Raw genomic sequence first — 13,249 nt, forward strand, 5'->3', positions numbered from 1 at the left:
CCTGAGGCCAGCCTTTCAACAAATGCTTAAGGGAGTTCTACATAACAAAATAATAATAACTACTATCAAGAAAATGTACAAATATATAAAACTTAATAGTAGCTCATATAAACAAAAGCAAAAAAGATCGACCCTTATCAATACAGAAACAATCAACCACAAAGAACAAGAGAGAAAGGAAGGAACCAAAGCATATACAAAACAATCACAAAATTAACAAAACAACAGGAATAAGTCCTTACCTAGCAATAAAAAGTTGGAATGTAAATGGCTTAAAAGATTCTCCACTTAAAAGATGTATACTAACTGAATGGGGAAAACAAAGACTCAGCAATATGCTGCCTATAAGAAATACACTTAAAATAAAGAGATGGACAAAAATATTCCATGGAAACAGAAACCAAAAGCAAGAGCAGGAGTAGCTATTCTTACATAGCACAAACATTTCTACCTTGCATACAGGCAAGGCCATGAGACTTGTTTTGAGACTCTAATGATACAATAGAGAAATTTGGGATCCGTTTGTTAGTTTTTCTTTCCTGGCTCTGCTACCACCATGCATTACGATCTTGGTGAAAGACATTTTAAATCCCCAGATCATCCTTTTGTGAAGATGAAATATTGTACTGGGCCAAGTTAGGATATGCACTGGTTCTAGGTTTCTATGAGCATAGTGTGGTTTACCAATGCACAGGAATAACACTGAGCTTCAACAATACAAATCTCAGATTTCCCCTATACTACACATCTTGGGTTGTCACCTGCCCCCTTTCTTCTTGGGAGTAATAATAAAAGCATCACATTAAAATAGTCTTAAACTGGGGAAGGTAGCATATGCCTGTGGTACAGCTACACAGGAGGCTGAGGTAGGAGGATCACTTGAGCCCAAGAGTTTGAGAACAACCTAGGTAGCATAGCTACATTCCATCTTAAAAAATCATAAATAAACAAAATAAAAATAATAAAAATAACCCAGGGTTACTTAAGAAAAGCTCAGAAATAGCCTCTTACTCTGTTCATGTAGGTATATACTTACAGGAGTGTTCAAATGTTGTAGATTTTTATTTGCTTTGTCATAAATGGACCAGAGAAAATTGTGTGTGGAGCTTTTTTCAATTTTGATCACATTTTGTGGACTGCAATTCTTTGTGTAATCAATCACAAATGATTTATTATTTTAAAATAATAAACCAAGAATGATATATTAAATAATTATGTAATATTTTTAAACACTATAATTCTTGTATAGTTTTAAATGTAAATTAACAAACCAACACACAGCATAAACAAAACATCAACAAATAATTGTGCTGGCACATAAGTGTGAAATTAGTTTGCATAATCAGCCTAAAGAGGAAAGTAAATAGGAAGGATAATGAATATTTGAACAACTTTTTTATTAGATTAGCAATCCTATCACCCACAATCCCTGGGGCAGTGTTTATCACAAAATCATCAAAGAGTGGCAGAAAGCCATTAAAACTCTCACACCAACAAAAGAAAAAGTACCACAATCCCTCTGATGAACCTATTTAAGGAACAACCATGAAATAACTCAGTATAAAATTAATTGTGTTGGGAAAGATTGAGAAGCAAACAAAATACGTATTTAAAATTGTACGGCTTAAACTGGGCACACAGGCACATGCCTATAATCATAGCAATTCAGGAGGCTGAGGCAGGGGAATCGCAATTTCAAGGCCAGTCTGACTCAATTTTTTTCAGAGATAAAAAACGATTTTGATGTTAATGAATGAGTTAATCTACACAGTGGTTCCTTTTGGCTTCAGCAAAAGTATGTACATTGAATCAAATAATTATTTTCTGTGCAACAAATTAACAAAAAAATTAATATACTACATCATAATAAAACTAATCAGGAGGGAAATACAAAATGTTCTTCTGCTTTTTTGTTCTGTGTTTTAAAGTACCATATAAGTCTATGGAAATTAAACTGAGGTGTGCCTTGGCTCTCACACAAAACATACCACATTGACCAAAAAAAAAAAAAAAAAAAAAAAGAACTCTTTGAGGTAAAAATAACAATGATTTATTTTGTTTCCTACCTAAAATTAAAAAATAAATAAATAAACAAAAGCTGCAGACATCTCGGTGGTAATGTGTCCCTGAGTTTAATTCCCTGTACCAAAAAGAAAAAAGAAATTGCACCGTTTAAAGAAAAATAAATAAATAAACTTACACATACGTTAACCAACCAGCAAGACAATTCAGTTATAAAGTTTAAGAAAAATGCTCAAAGGGAAAACAGTATTAACTCCTCAAATTCCTTTACTACTGTCACTTGTGAATGGCATATATTACAAAGACATTGTATCTTTTCTAGATTGTAGGTTAAGTAGATAGTGTGGAAGGCAAAGGAAAAGCATTTCTCACAAGAATGAAAATTGTTTAGGATGGTGCTGTTAGGATACCTATGCTCTCATCATTGGAAACAAACTCTTATTTAATATAACAAAATAAATTTTTTCTAACATTGGAATATATCACTGTTTAGTTGACACTGATGAGTTAGTTGGATTTCATTAGGCACCATGTTGTATCAAATACAACAGAATCATACTTGGTGCCATAAAATGGGATACATAGAGGATTCTAAGACCAGCTAAAGAGTGAGGGGCAGAATTATCTTATATTATGCTAAATATGAGCGATAAATACACTGAGTAACAGAGTGGGTATGTGTATAAATTGTACTATTTGAATTCTCTCTTTCTCTCCCTCCATAGGGTTCCATGAACCTAACTTCAGGGAGCAAGAGTACAAAACATTTTCATCAATAGGTTTTACAATGATAGAAACTACTGTGCATATCTTTATATCATTATATAATACTTTACAATTAAATAACACACTGATATGTAGTTCTTGACACATATGGTTGGGAAAAGAGCTAACTGTGTGGAAAAAAGAGATAGTTAATCAAAGACTAGTTGTTGAACTGGAACAAAAATTGTGTTTAGATTAGTGTTGACATGAGCAATGTGTATAGAAAAAAATGGTAGTAATTTGTGCCTGAATGCTAATCCATGAATTTATTTACAAAAGACAACTTGTGATGTAAAAATATGCCTCCAAAATTAATTCAATATTGAAGAAAACAAAGAAAAACATAAGTTCTATTAAGTGGTAGTTACCCAGTATATGACTTTTCCTCTGCATAAAAAGCAATCTATAACCTTTCACTACATTATATTCTCTATCAAGGTGTGTTATAATTTGGATTTCTAATGTCCCCTGAAAATCTTATGTGTTAGGAAATGCAGGAATGTTCAAAGGTGTAATGACTAGGTTGTGACAGTGGTAAATTCATTAATGGATTCATTTCCTAGCACACCTCAGGCCCAGGGAAATGGAGCCAGCTGGCTATGGACTGAATATCTGAAAATCTGAACCCAAAATAAACTTTTCCTTCTCTAAGTTGTTCTGATCAGGTACTTTGTTCACAGCAATGAGAAGTTGACTAACATAACACAAAGTGCTCTCTAAATATTTGTAATTCATCATTAGCTTGACATTTATGGCAATAAACTCCTTTAATGATTCTAAACATTTGCTCAAGAAGTTCATCTCAGTGGCAGTTTCAATGTCTGAACTGACAGATTCTGCCACTCTTCCTCTGCACAGGCTTCTTTATATAACTTGATGCAAGGGGAGCAGACAAATGAACTGTAGCTATCAGGGTACTGGTAGGATTAATTTATATTATAAGGATAGTACTTAAGTCTGAGTATCACCATCTATTCTAGCTGGAGACCTAAAGCTGGCTTCACAAAATCAAACTATTCCAATAACTTAAGAAAACAACAAAGAAAGCACACAAACACACAGAAATACGTTTTAAAAATCCGTGACAGCTCTCCGACCTTAAGGGTCAGTGGAAAGAGAGAACACCACCAGAATTTTTTATTCTTATATAGGAGACACATAAGAGGAGGTTCCATTGAAATTATATCCCCCAAAGGGCAAACGGGTGGGATTACAAAGGAACAGGTGAGTGTAACTCAACCCCAGAGGGTGACACTTACATCTGAAGCCTCACCTTGTCATCAGAGCTGGGGTAACACCTAGGTTACTGTGGAAAGCAATAATTGCTCAGTGCCCCATGGCACCAGGACTTCAAGGCATCTGCATCCAGAGCAGCTCCCAACATATTCCCTTTCTTAATAAAAAAAAAAAAAAAAAGGAAACTGGGGAATAATATCTTTCAGTCACTGGATTCTTGGTCCGAGGTCATTATGACCTACAATTGAGATACAAAAGGAATTAGTAGAAAACATATCATTTCAATAACATAATTAACTTTGGGAGATCTAGGTTATTATTATTACTCTGCCAAACACTCATCAGAAGATTCGTAATCTTCTCCCAATTTTATTGGGAAGCATTGTGCGTGGCCATAGTAACACAGACATTTTTATTTGGCATGGCATTTAAGCCTTTCCACAAATCATAGATCAGAGGGCTCATTCGCATTATTCATTACAGTGGCTTCTAGAGCATTTTAACTTAATTTCAATCCTTCCATCAGCACCTATCTGACTACAGAGAATCTGGGAAGTCATTTAAGTCAAATTATTAGGAAAATTCATATGTTGTAAGTTTTAAAACATAGCCACAAAGGCTGTATTGTAGGAACAATGAATAATATGTTAAGTAGTCACTTAAAGGATCATGACATCAAAAATTTGCCTAGATCTGGTTAATTGGCATGTTTCAAGGCCTGAATGTTAACTTCAGCATGCTAGCTGGCAATAGGACAAAGAAATGTTAATGAAGGATCAATGCCATTTTTCTCTACTATAACTAGTGATAAAATTAGGCAAGTTTTACCTTTTATAGGTCACAGGATATTTAACCATCCTTTCTCTCAATTTTCACATTTAAGGAGTCTTTTAGGTCTGTCGGCAATGTAAATATTCTGAAGGCAGAAGTCAAACATCAAAACATCCTTTTGGGTGCCATCTCACTGAGGATTAAGGTTTCTAGGATTTATGGCATGCGCATGTAATTCTAGGAGACCAGCCTAAAAAATATCCACCATTTCTAGACACTTTATGTTATACTGACAAGACATTTGCACAATCTATCCACTTAGGAAAGGTGCCAGTTTCTATTGTAGAATAATTAGGGCAATAATACATTGGTGGATATTTTATGTAAATAATTGGCCTGTATAAGAAGGTTCTGTTTCAACAATCTAGTATGACAATTTTTCAGATATATAATCTTAATTTCTAAGGACTAGCGTGATTGGCTGGCTTAGATTTCTCATATGCTGTCTTTTTCTCAAAACATATTCCCAGTCTGTTTACCATAAGATCAACATATAGGTATAACTGACTATTACAGTCAGTACAATTAATCTAGTTACATAGGTGGACTTTCCAGTCCACACTGCAAGGCACATTAAAGGTGGACCTGAGAAATGGGTCCATAGAAGTTTGTAATTTTTACTTACTTGACAAGCTCATGAAGCTGCATGGCTATAAACTCTGCAGCTGGAAGTTTACCTTTCTGTGCCAGGTTTTTCAGTCATTTTCATGAGGAACGGTTTAAACTCTATCTTTTGAAATTTGATTTAATTTACTAAATCACATTCAGTAGCAATTAGACTCTCAATATTAAAATTAAGACAAAAATTTTTAAAATATTTTGTAAGACCTATTATGTGCCTGGGGGGTCCTGTTTCCCCCTTTTAAAATATATTAATATTGAATGAAAGGCTGACATAAGTCATAATATCACTAGTTTAAATTATAGACAATAGTACAAGCATTATAAATAATAAAAGATTTATTAGCTCTAGCTGGTCATGAGACTTGACAAAAGTCTTTTAAAGGTACTATGGTAAATAGAAACTTAGCCTTTACTAAATGTATGACTTGATTTTTATTTTAACAGAATTACGAAAAATGAAGAATACAATAAGCTGTATAAAAAATTGTATTTTGATATTAACTCTAGATTAACTTACATAATTGTCTTAATTTGGGATGAGGCTAGTGACAAGAGTTTTTAACTTAGAATCTGTGGCCTTTATTAGGGGCATGAGAAATTATATAGACATCTATCCAAAATAGGAAGTACATATGCTAAGTGAGCCTAGAGAAGATATTTTGTTTTTTACCATTAATAAAAAATGAAATAGAGAAATGAATAGTCTTTTCTCTATGAATCCATGAAAAACTGTCATTATTGTTATTAAACTTAGTATTGACCTAAGTAGGAAGAGTTAGTATCTCAAACATTAATGGGTAAAAACAAGTTTAACAGTATTGTTTAAGACAGTGATCTAATTTAGAATTTATATGACATTGAGCTAGCAATAACATTTTTAGGGATCTTATGTCAAAACAATCTTTGGTTAAAGAAACAGTTGTATGAGCATCCTTAATAACTTTATTTAATGTAGTAAAATTAGTTCTAATAATTATGTATAATTTATGGCTTTACCAATTTAAAAAATATCAATGTATGGAGGGCATTACCTTATATTATTGAAGTTGAGAAAAGGTCTATCATGTTAAATCTCTTATTGAAATTAGCTATTGGTTTATTGAGCTAATTTATTTATCACTGTCTAATATTTTAGGGGTAACTATTGTTAGGGTTATTTTCCTCAATGACAAATTGTTGACAGGGACTTGAATAAGGCCCTGTTTCAAATGTTTAGAGGCTTCCAAAATCTGTTTTTGAAAGAAGAGTAAAATTTTTAACTAGGAAGCTTATTTTTCTTGGAGTAAGATTAGCATTTTAATCTCTTCTGTCTGTATGTTTGTCTTTTTTTATATCTTCATTTGGGCTCCATTGAACTGTGATGTAACATCTAAACTTGGCTAAGAGTATGTTAATCTTTGCAAATACCTTGGAATATCTAGGGCTAACTGGATGATACACTCATCTTTTGAAAATGGGTGGCCCCCTATAAGTTTAGGTGCTGTATTGTCTCTTTAAGTCTCTCTATGAAAATAGTAGGATTTTTCTAAAGGGTTACTAAAATTATTTTTTAGGCATTTTGTTTATCTGTTGGATACCAATTTGTCTTGAATAACTGTGTTCCAGACAAACTGTCAGGCTTGTCCCTATTCTGTGTTATTGGGACATGGTTACAATAAATCTCTTTAAGACTGTTTTTAAGATGGCCTTCTATTTTAAAGTTTAGCTAAGTAATAGAATAATATTTCTCTAGGCAAGGTTACACATCTGGCATACATTTTGAAATATTACAAAACATGAATTCGGATTGAAAAATCCCCCTGAATTTGTTCCGGTCTGTATTAAGTTTGAGAGGTCCCCTTTGATCTTTTTTATCCAGTAGACAATTGTTAAGGCTTTCTTTGATGATAGTAGTTGAGGATAGATATGAAAATGAGATACCTTTTATTGCTTATTGTAATATCCCAGTATATAGACTAACTTATCCATCCTAACAATTTACAAAGAACTCTCAATCTCTTTTTGAGAGAAGGTTTTAAAATATCTCTTTATCTCAGAATATTATCCTTTAAATAGGTGTCTCTTAATTGTCTTTTAGAAAATATGATTAAGGTTACTTCCCAGTGACTAGTATATAAATCTTACCATATTTTTTATAGATAATAGGTCCAGTCAGAGAATTTATATAATACCAATGAATTTCCAACAAAATTTGTAACTTTTATTGTTCAAAACTAATATAAAACTTTATTTTGGAGAACACCAATCCTAATAAATTGTTCTCCACAATCTCATAAACATCCAATGATGTCTTGAATCAATCAATTTTAGTCTCCAAGGAGCAGTGTCCAAATTGGAATTTAAGTCAGTATTTTAAAATATTTATTGCTTAATGAAGGATGTGAATTTATTCACTAAAATTAATCCTTGTCTTAAACATTAATAATCACTAGGCAAATTAAGACCTACTTAAAGGAAATGAACTTAACATTTTAATAGGTCTTTATCATGTATATGGACAAAATCTTGGTTCATATTAGTATAATAAAATCAGGGGGAAATATGTAATATCCTAGAATTAATCAGTTCAAACTATTATAGTCAGTCCAGTTACATATAAATCTGTTTTTCAATTATTTTAACTTTCTATATCATCTGTCTAGATAATGATATAAGGATTTCCTTATTTAGGAAAATTCTTATATCATTAAAATCTAGAACATGAAGACCTTATTTTACCCCAAAATGATTTCTTTCTTCTTCTTAGGACCTCCAATATGTGCTTCCTCTCTGTGGAAGTATCTTGTTCTCCTTTTAGAATATTTCTTGGTTATACTTTGGAACAATTTCTGTAAACCTTAGAATCTAAACAAATTATTGTACCTTGATAAGAAGAAATATCTCAATGAAAATATAGTTACAGCCCTTAGACATTTTTGTAGACAGAATCATATTTGTTTATCATCTTATAAAAGTTTCTACAATAATTTCAGAATTAGAGATTACTTGATGGTTGTATTATCTCTTGAAAGAAAAATTTTTTGGAGTAAAATACATTTATCTCAAATATCTGTAACTATAAAAGGCAGAGCATCAGATAAATGCATGTATATGAAATATAAATTATGTGTTTTCTGTTGAAGGAAAATGATTAGAAGCAAATATATAGATATTAAACAATTAGACATATGTTCATTATCTTATGAAAAGAGTATAGATTAGTTAAATACCTGGAAAATATGCATTAAGAACAAAAGTATAGCTTATAATTATGTCGATCTTATGAAATCACGTGTTTCTTAAAATATCTGGATCCATTTTAACTTACTTTTAACTAGGGGTGCACCCTTATCTCTATGTGATGTCACAAAATTTCTGTGCACATATATTTTTTTTAATTTTCTGTATTTACATAGTTAGAAACCGAGAATAAGGTCATTTGATCATCATGAGAGGTTGTGAGAAATATCTCAGATTGCTGGCCTTTTATTATCTCATGATGATCAAAGGTACTCTTATACTCCTCAAAAATAAAACTCAAACATGCATCACTCATAAATGTAGCATTATCTTTGCAATTCTCCTTAATAATATAGCTATAAAGAATTTCTAAGGGAACCTGTTAAGGGATAAAAATCAGATTATTTAGCTTTGAGAACATGTTTGGACTAGGGCAGCAATGTAGAAGGCTGTGAAGTTTGATTTTGCCTGAAAAAGATATCTTTCATTAGTATTTATAGGTGGGCATTCTTGAGTAAAATATAGGCTCTGTGTAGATCTGGTAGCAGATCTGTGAGAAAAAGTATATGTTTAGTGGTTGGAAGGCAAAGTCGGAAACCCTGCTTGAGTGACAATTGAAAAGACCAAGAGGCAGGCCCAAGAAAACATGGGGGATGGGAATCAACCACCATTTTGTTCCAGCCATGTGGCTGGAGAACTCTTCCAGGTTCTCCTCAATCCAAAGTTTTGCCTGAGCTCCTGTGTGTTTCATATGTTCTATTACCAGTAGGTCTGATTGAAACCTGATGCACCCAGTGAAGTCTCTGTGGCTTGTGAAGCTAGTGCAGCTTGATCAGAGCCACTGCTGTTGCCACTGCATGCTGAGCCTGCCAGGGGAAGCACATAGTTGTCTTGGTAACAAAAGAGTGTGGAGTCGGTGGGTGTGGCCATTGTGAGCAACTGCAGCCATTCCTGCCACCAATGCCATGTTTAGACAGGGGTTTCTCCAGGGTTGGGCTTGTTGCCTGAGGCAGGGTCCTGCTTGGGACAAGCCCCTGGAGCTTCCCCAGTTGGATGCACTCGTTGGATCTGTTTGCTTTCCCCCCCGCCTAGAATCCCTCTGCAACCTCATCATGTAGGCACTTCGCCAGTCTCCCCCAGGCAGCAGAGGTTCCAGTGGTGGCCCTGTGCTCCCCTGGCTATAGGGCAGATGGTGTGAGGTGGGAGCCAGGGAGCCGGTGGGTGTGGCTGCTGCCTTTGCCTCCTGGCTTGCCCTGCATCCGGGCCCTTGCACCCTGGGAGAAAGCGCATACATGGTTGTGCCCTGGGAAGTCAAGTTTCCCACAGATTTCCAATTGGTGGCATTTGTGCTGTAAGTAACAAAGGCCCCCTTTTTCTGTTGTTTGCTTCTTTCCCTGTCCTGCGCCTGCATTTGGTTCCCACAGTGAAAGTCCCCGGTGCCAGGATGACCTGGTGCTCTACCATTTCTCCCTCCCCGTGGTGCGTGCTCTTCCAATAGCCATGAGGTGCAGAGCTGTGAGTGGCTCCCGTGTAGCTCCTCCTCGTAGTATACAGGCAAAAAAATTAAAAAATAAAAAAAAATTTAAGCCCCCAAAATGGGTCCTAGTGGCAGACTCTGGTGCTATTGCCAAATCCTAAGGTAGCATGCACCCCGTTAAATCAAGGTTTCCAAGGGAAAGAATTAGCTAGCGGCTCCACAGGGGACAGTGTCAAAGCCTTGCATTTGCTCCAAAACAGCAGAAAAACAAAATTTCTCACTCTCCAAATGCAGATTCCTAACATATAACCCCCAGAATCTTTACCTAATATTTCAAACTATAAAATTTTAAAAAAAAAATCCACAAAAGTGCCTTTCCCATGGGAGAGAACTGAACTTGGCAACATATCCTTTTCCAATCATCTTAATTGCTGTGGTACTTCAAATTTTCTAACTTATAATTTTTTATGTCTACTTATTGTCCCCAGAATTGCAAAAAATATAATTTTTTCCTGTTTCTAAAGTTAAAAAATTCCCAGATATTATAAGTTTAATATCACAATTTTTTCTTCTAATTCACTTATTTTCTACAACTTAACTCCTAATACCCTGAAATCCTAAGTGGGTTTAACTTCTGGAGAGACATTCCAAACCAACTAAATTTCTAAAATTCAGGCTGGCATCCCAGCGGGACCTCCATTTATCGCCATCTATCCCAGCTGGTGAACTAATGGAACTAATGCTGGCTTCACAAAATCAGACTATTCTAATAACTTAAGAAAACAACAAAGAAATCACACAAACACACAGAAGTACGTTTTCAAAATCTGTGATGGCTCTGCGCCCTTAAGGGTCTGTGAAAGACAGAGCCACTGGAATTTTTTATTCTTATATAGGAGACACACAAGAGGAGGTTCCATGGAACATTCTATCCCCAAAAAGGCAAAGGGGTAGGATTACAAAGGAACAGGTGAGTGTAACTCAACCCCAGCAGGTGACGCACCTGGAGCCACACCTTGTTATCCGAGCTGGGGTGACACCCAAGTTATTGTGGAAAGCAATAATTGCTCAGTGCCCCATGGCATCAAGACTTAAAGGCATTTGCATCCAGGGCAGCTCCCAACATCTGAGGAGTATTATAATAACTATGACAGCTATAATAAATTAAATCTAATGTTTGCCTCAACATTTGTGTCTATTTCTCAATTAGCTAACAACTCCAAGGGGGGCAATGAAATTAATTCTCAAACTCCAGCATGTGATGTATGGACCAAGAGACCCCTAAACTGCACTAGCAAAACTGACACCTGGTGATCAAGGTAACATATGAGGATAATGAGACTCTTGAGTTGGCCTGTAAATGAGTGGCCGGTTTTCTAAAAAATTCACTGTTAAGTCTCAGTTCGGTGGAATATAAGTAGTAAATTTTTCCCCAATAGTGCTTGTTAAATTAACCTATTTCTGTGTATGGAGTTACTTTCCTAATTCTCCCTCAGTCCAATCCCATAGCTTTTAAATAGCTTTGATTAGAATATCAGTCTAATTTCAATTTTTGTAGCTTCATTCCATAGCTTTAACTTAAAGGTATTGTTAGCATATGATGAAGTGCACATTTAAAGTATATCATTTGATAAATATGGACACATGTAAGCATCCATGGAAACTATGAACACAATCAAATCAAGGATCCTCATTTCCTTAACATGGCCTTTGTTTCATGGTTCCATTAACACCCAAAGTTCCCCTTTTCCTCTTGCAGTCCCTCACTCTTACCCTTTCCCACACCTTCCTTCTCATACACAGTATGCAGGTATTTTTTTGTTTGGCTTATTTTGTTGGCATAAATTTTTTGAGATTCATCCTGTTACTGCATGTTTCAATAATGCAATTCTTTTTCTTTAGAGTAACATTCAAATACATGGCTATACCATATTTGTTCCAACTATTGATGGACATTTGAGTCAATTCTCCTTGAGGGTTATTACAAACAAAGCTACTATGAAATTTTGTGTCAAGTTTGTTTGCTATTGTGGTACAAGGGATTGATCCCAGGGCCTTGCACAAACTTGGTAGAAGGGTAAGCCTTCTACCACTGAGTTATACATCTAGCCATTTTTTAAAGACTTTTTAAAATTTTATTTTTTGAGACAGGTTTCACTAAGTTGCCCAGGCTGACTTCTAAATCGCAATACTCCTGCCTCAGTCTCCCAAATAGCTGGCATTACAGCCATGTGCTTCAGTGTCTGGATTGTATTCAAGTTTTTATGCAGATAAAGGCATTTGTTTCTGTTTTATAAATATCTAGCAGTGGAAAGTTTGGTTTATATGATAGATATATAATTAATGTTTAAAGAAACTGCCCAACTGTTTCCTAAAATCATTGTATGATCCCAGCAAGAACAGAGATTTCTCATTACTGTATTTGATGATTTTATATTAGAATCCTTTTCCCTGGATGACCGTAACTGCTGTTCTAGCTCATTGTCTGAGTATAAATGGCTCTAGAGTGTGATTAACTCTGGAAAAGATTTGTTCATTTTTGATAGCTCCTTTATACAGCTGGTGACAACTTCCAACTACCTGGTAACTTCATATAACATTGTCTCATATTTTTACCTCTTTGTTCCTAACAGTGCCATGGTCCTGGGAATACTCCCAGTTTACCTTATGAAGTCAATTCTGTGGTCAGTGAGTTAGAGGATCAAGTACTGTCCCCTTCTCAAACAAGGAACTCAAAAAAGATTGGGGTGGGATTTTAGCCCCTGTGGAACATGGCAGCCCACCAGTATCCTTCCTCTATTCTCTTATACCAGCAACTAGTCCTGTCACCAATCCTGTTGGCCAGATTGTTGCCAGTAAGAGAATAAAACACCAATATTCCCTGGTTCTAATCCTTAGAAGTGATGCTTTTTGGGGGTGGGAAGGAGTTGGGCTCAATCCATGGCTTTAGACAAAGATGATAATAACTTCGATCCATGTATCTCATGCTTCCAAAGCCCACATCTCATATCAAGATCTTCTAAAACTGATAGTGAAGGATAAGCCCCAACTTCTAACCTCTTTTAACTTAGAATG

The sequence above is a fragment of the Marmota flaviventris genome, chromosome 3 (genome assembly GCF_047511675.1).
Source record: "Marmota flaviventris isolate mMarFla1 chromosome 3, mMarFla1.hap1, whole genome shotgun sequence".
NCBI lineage: Eukaryota > Metazoa > Chordata > Mammalia > Rodentia > Sciuridae > Marmota > Marmota flaviventris.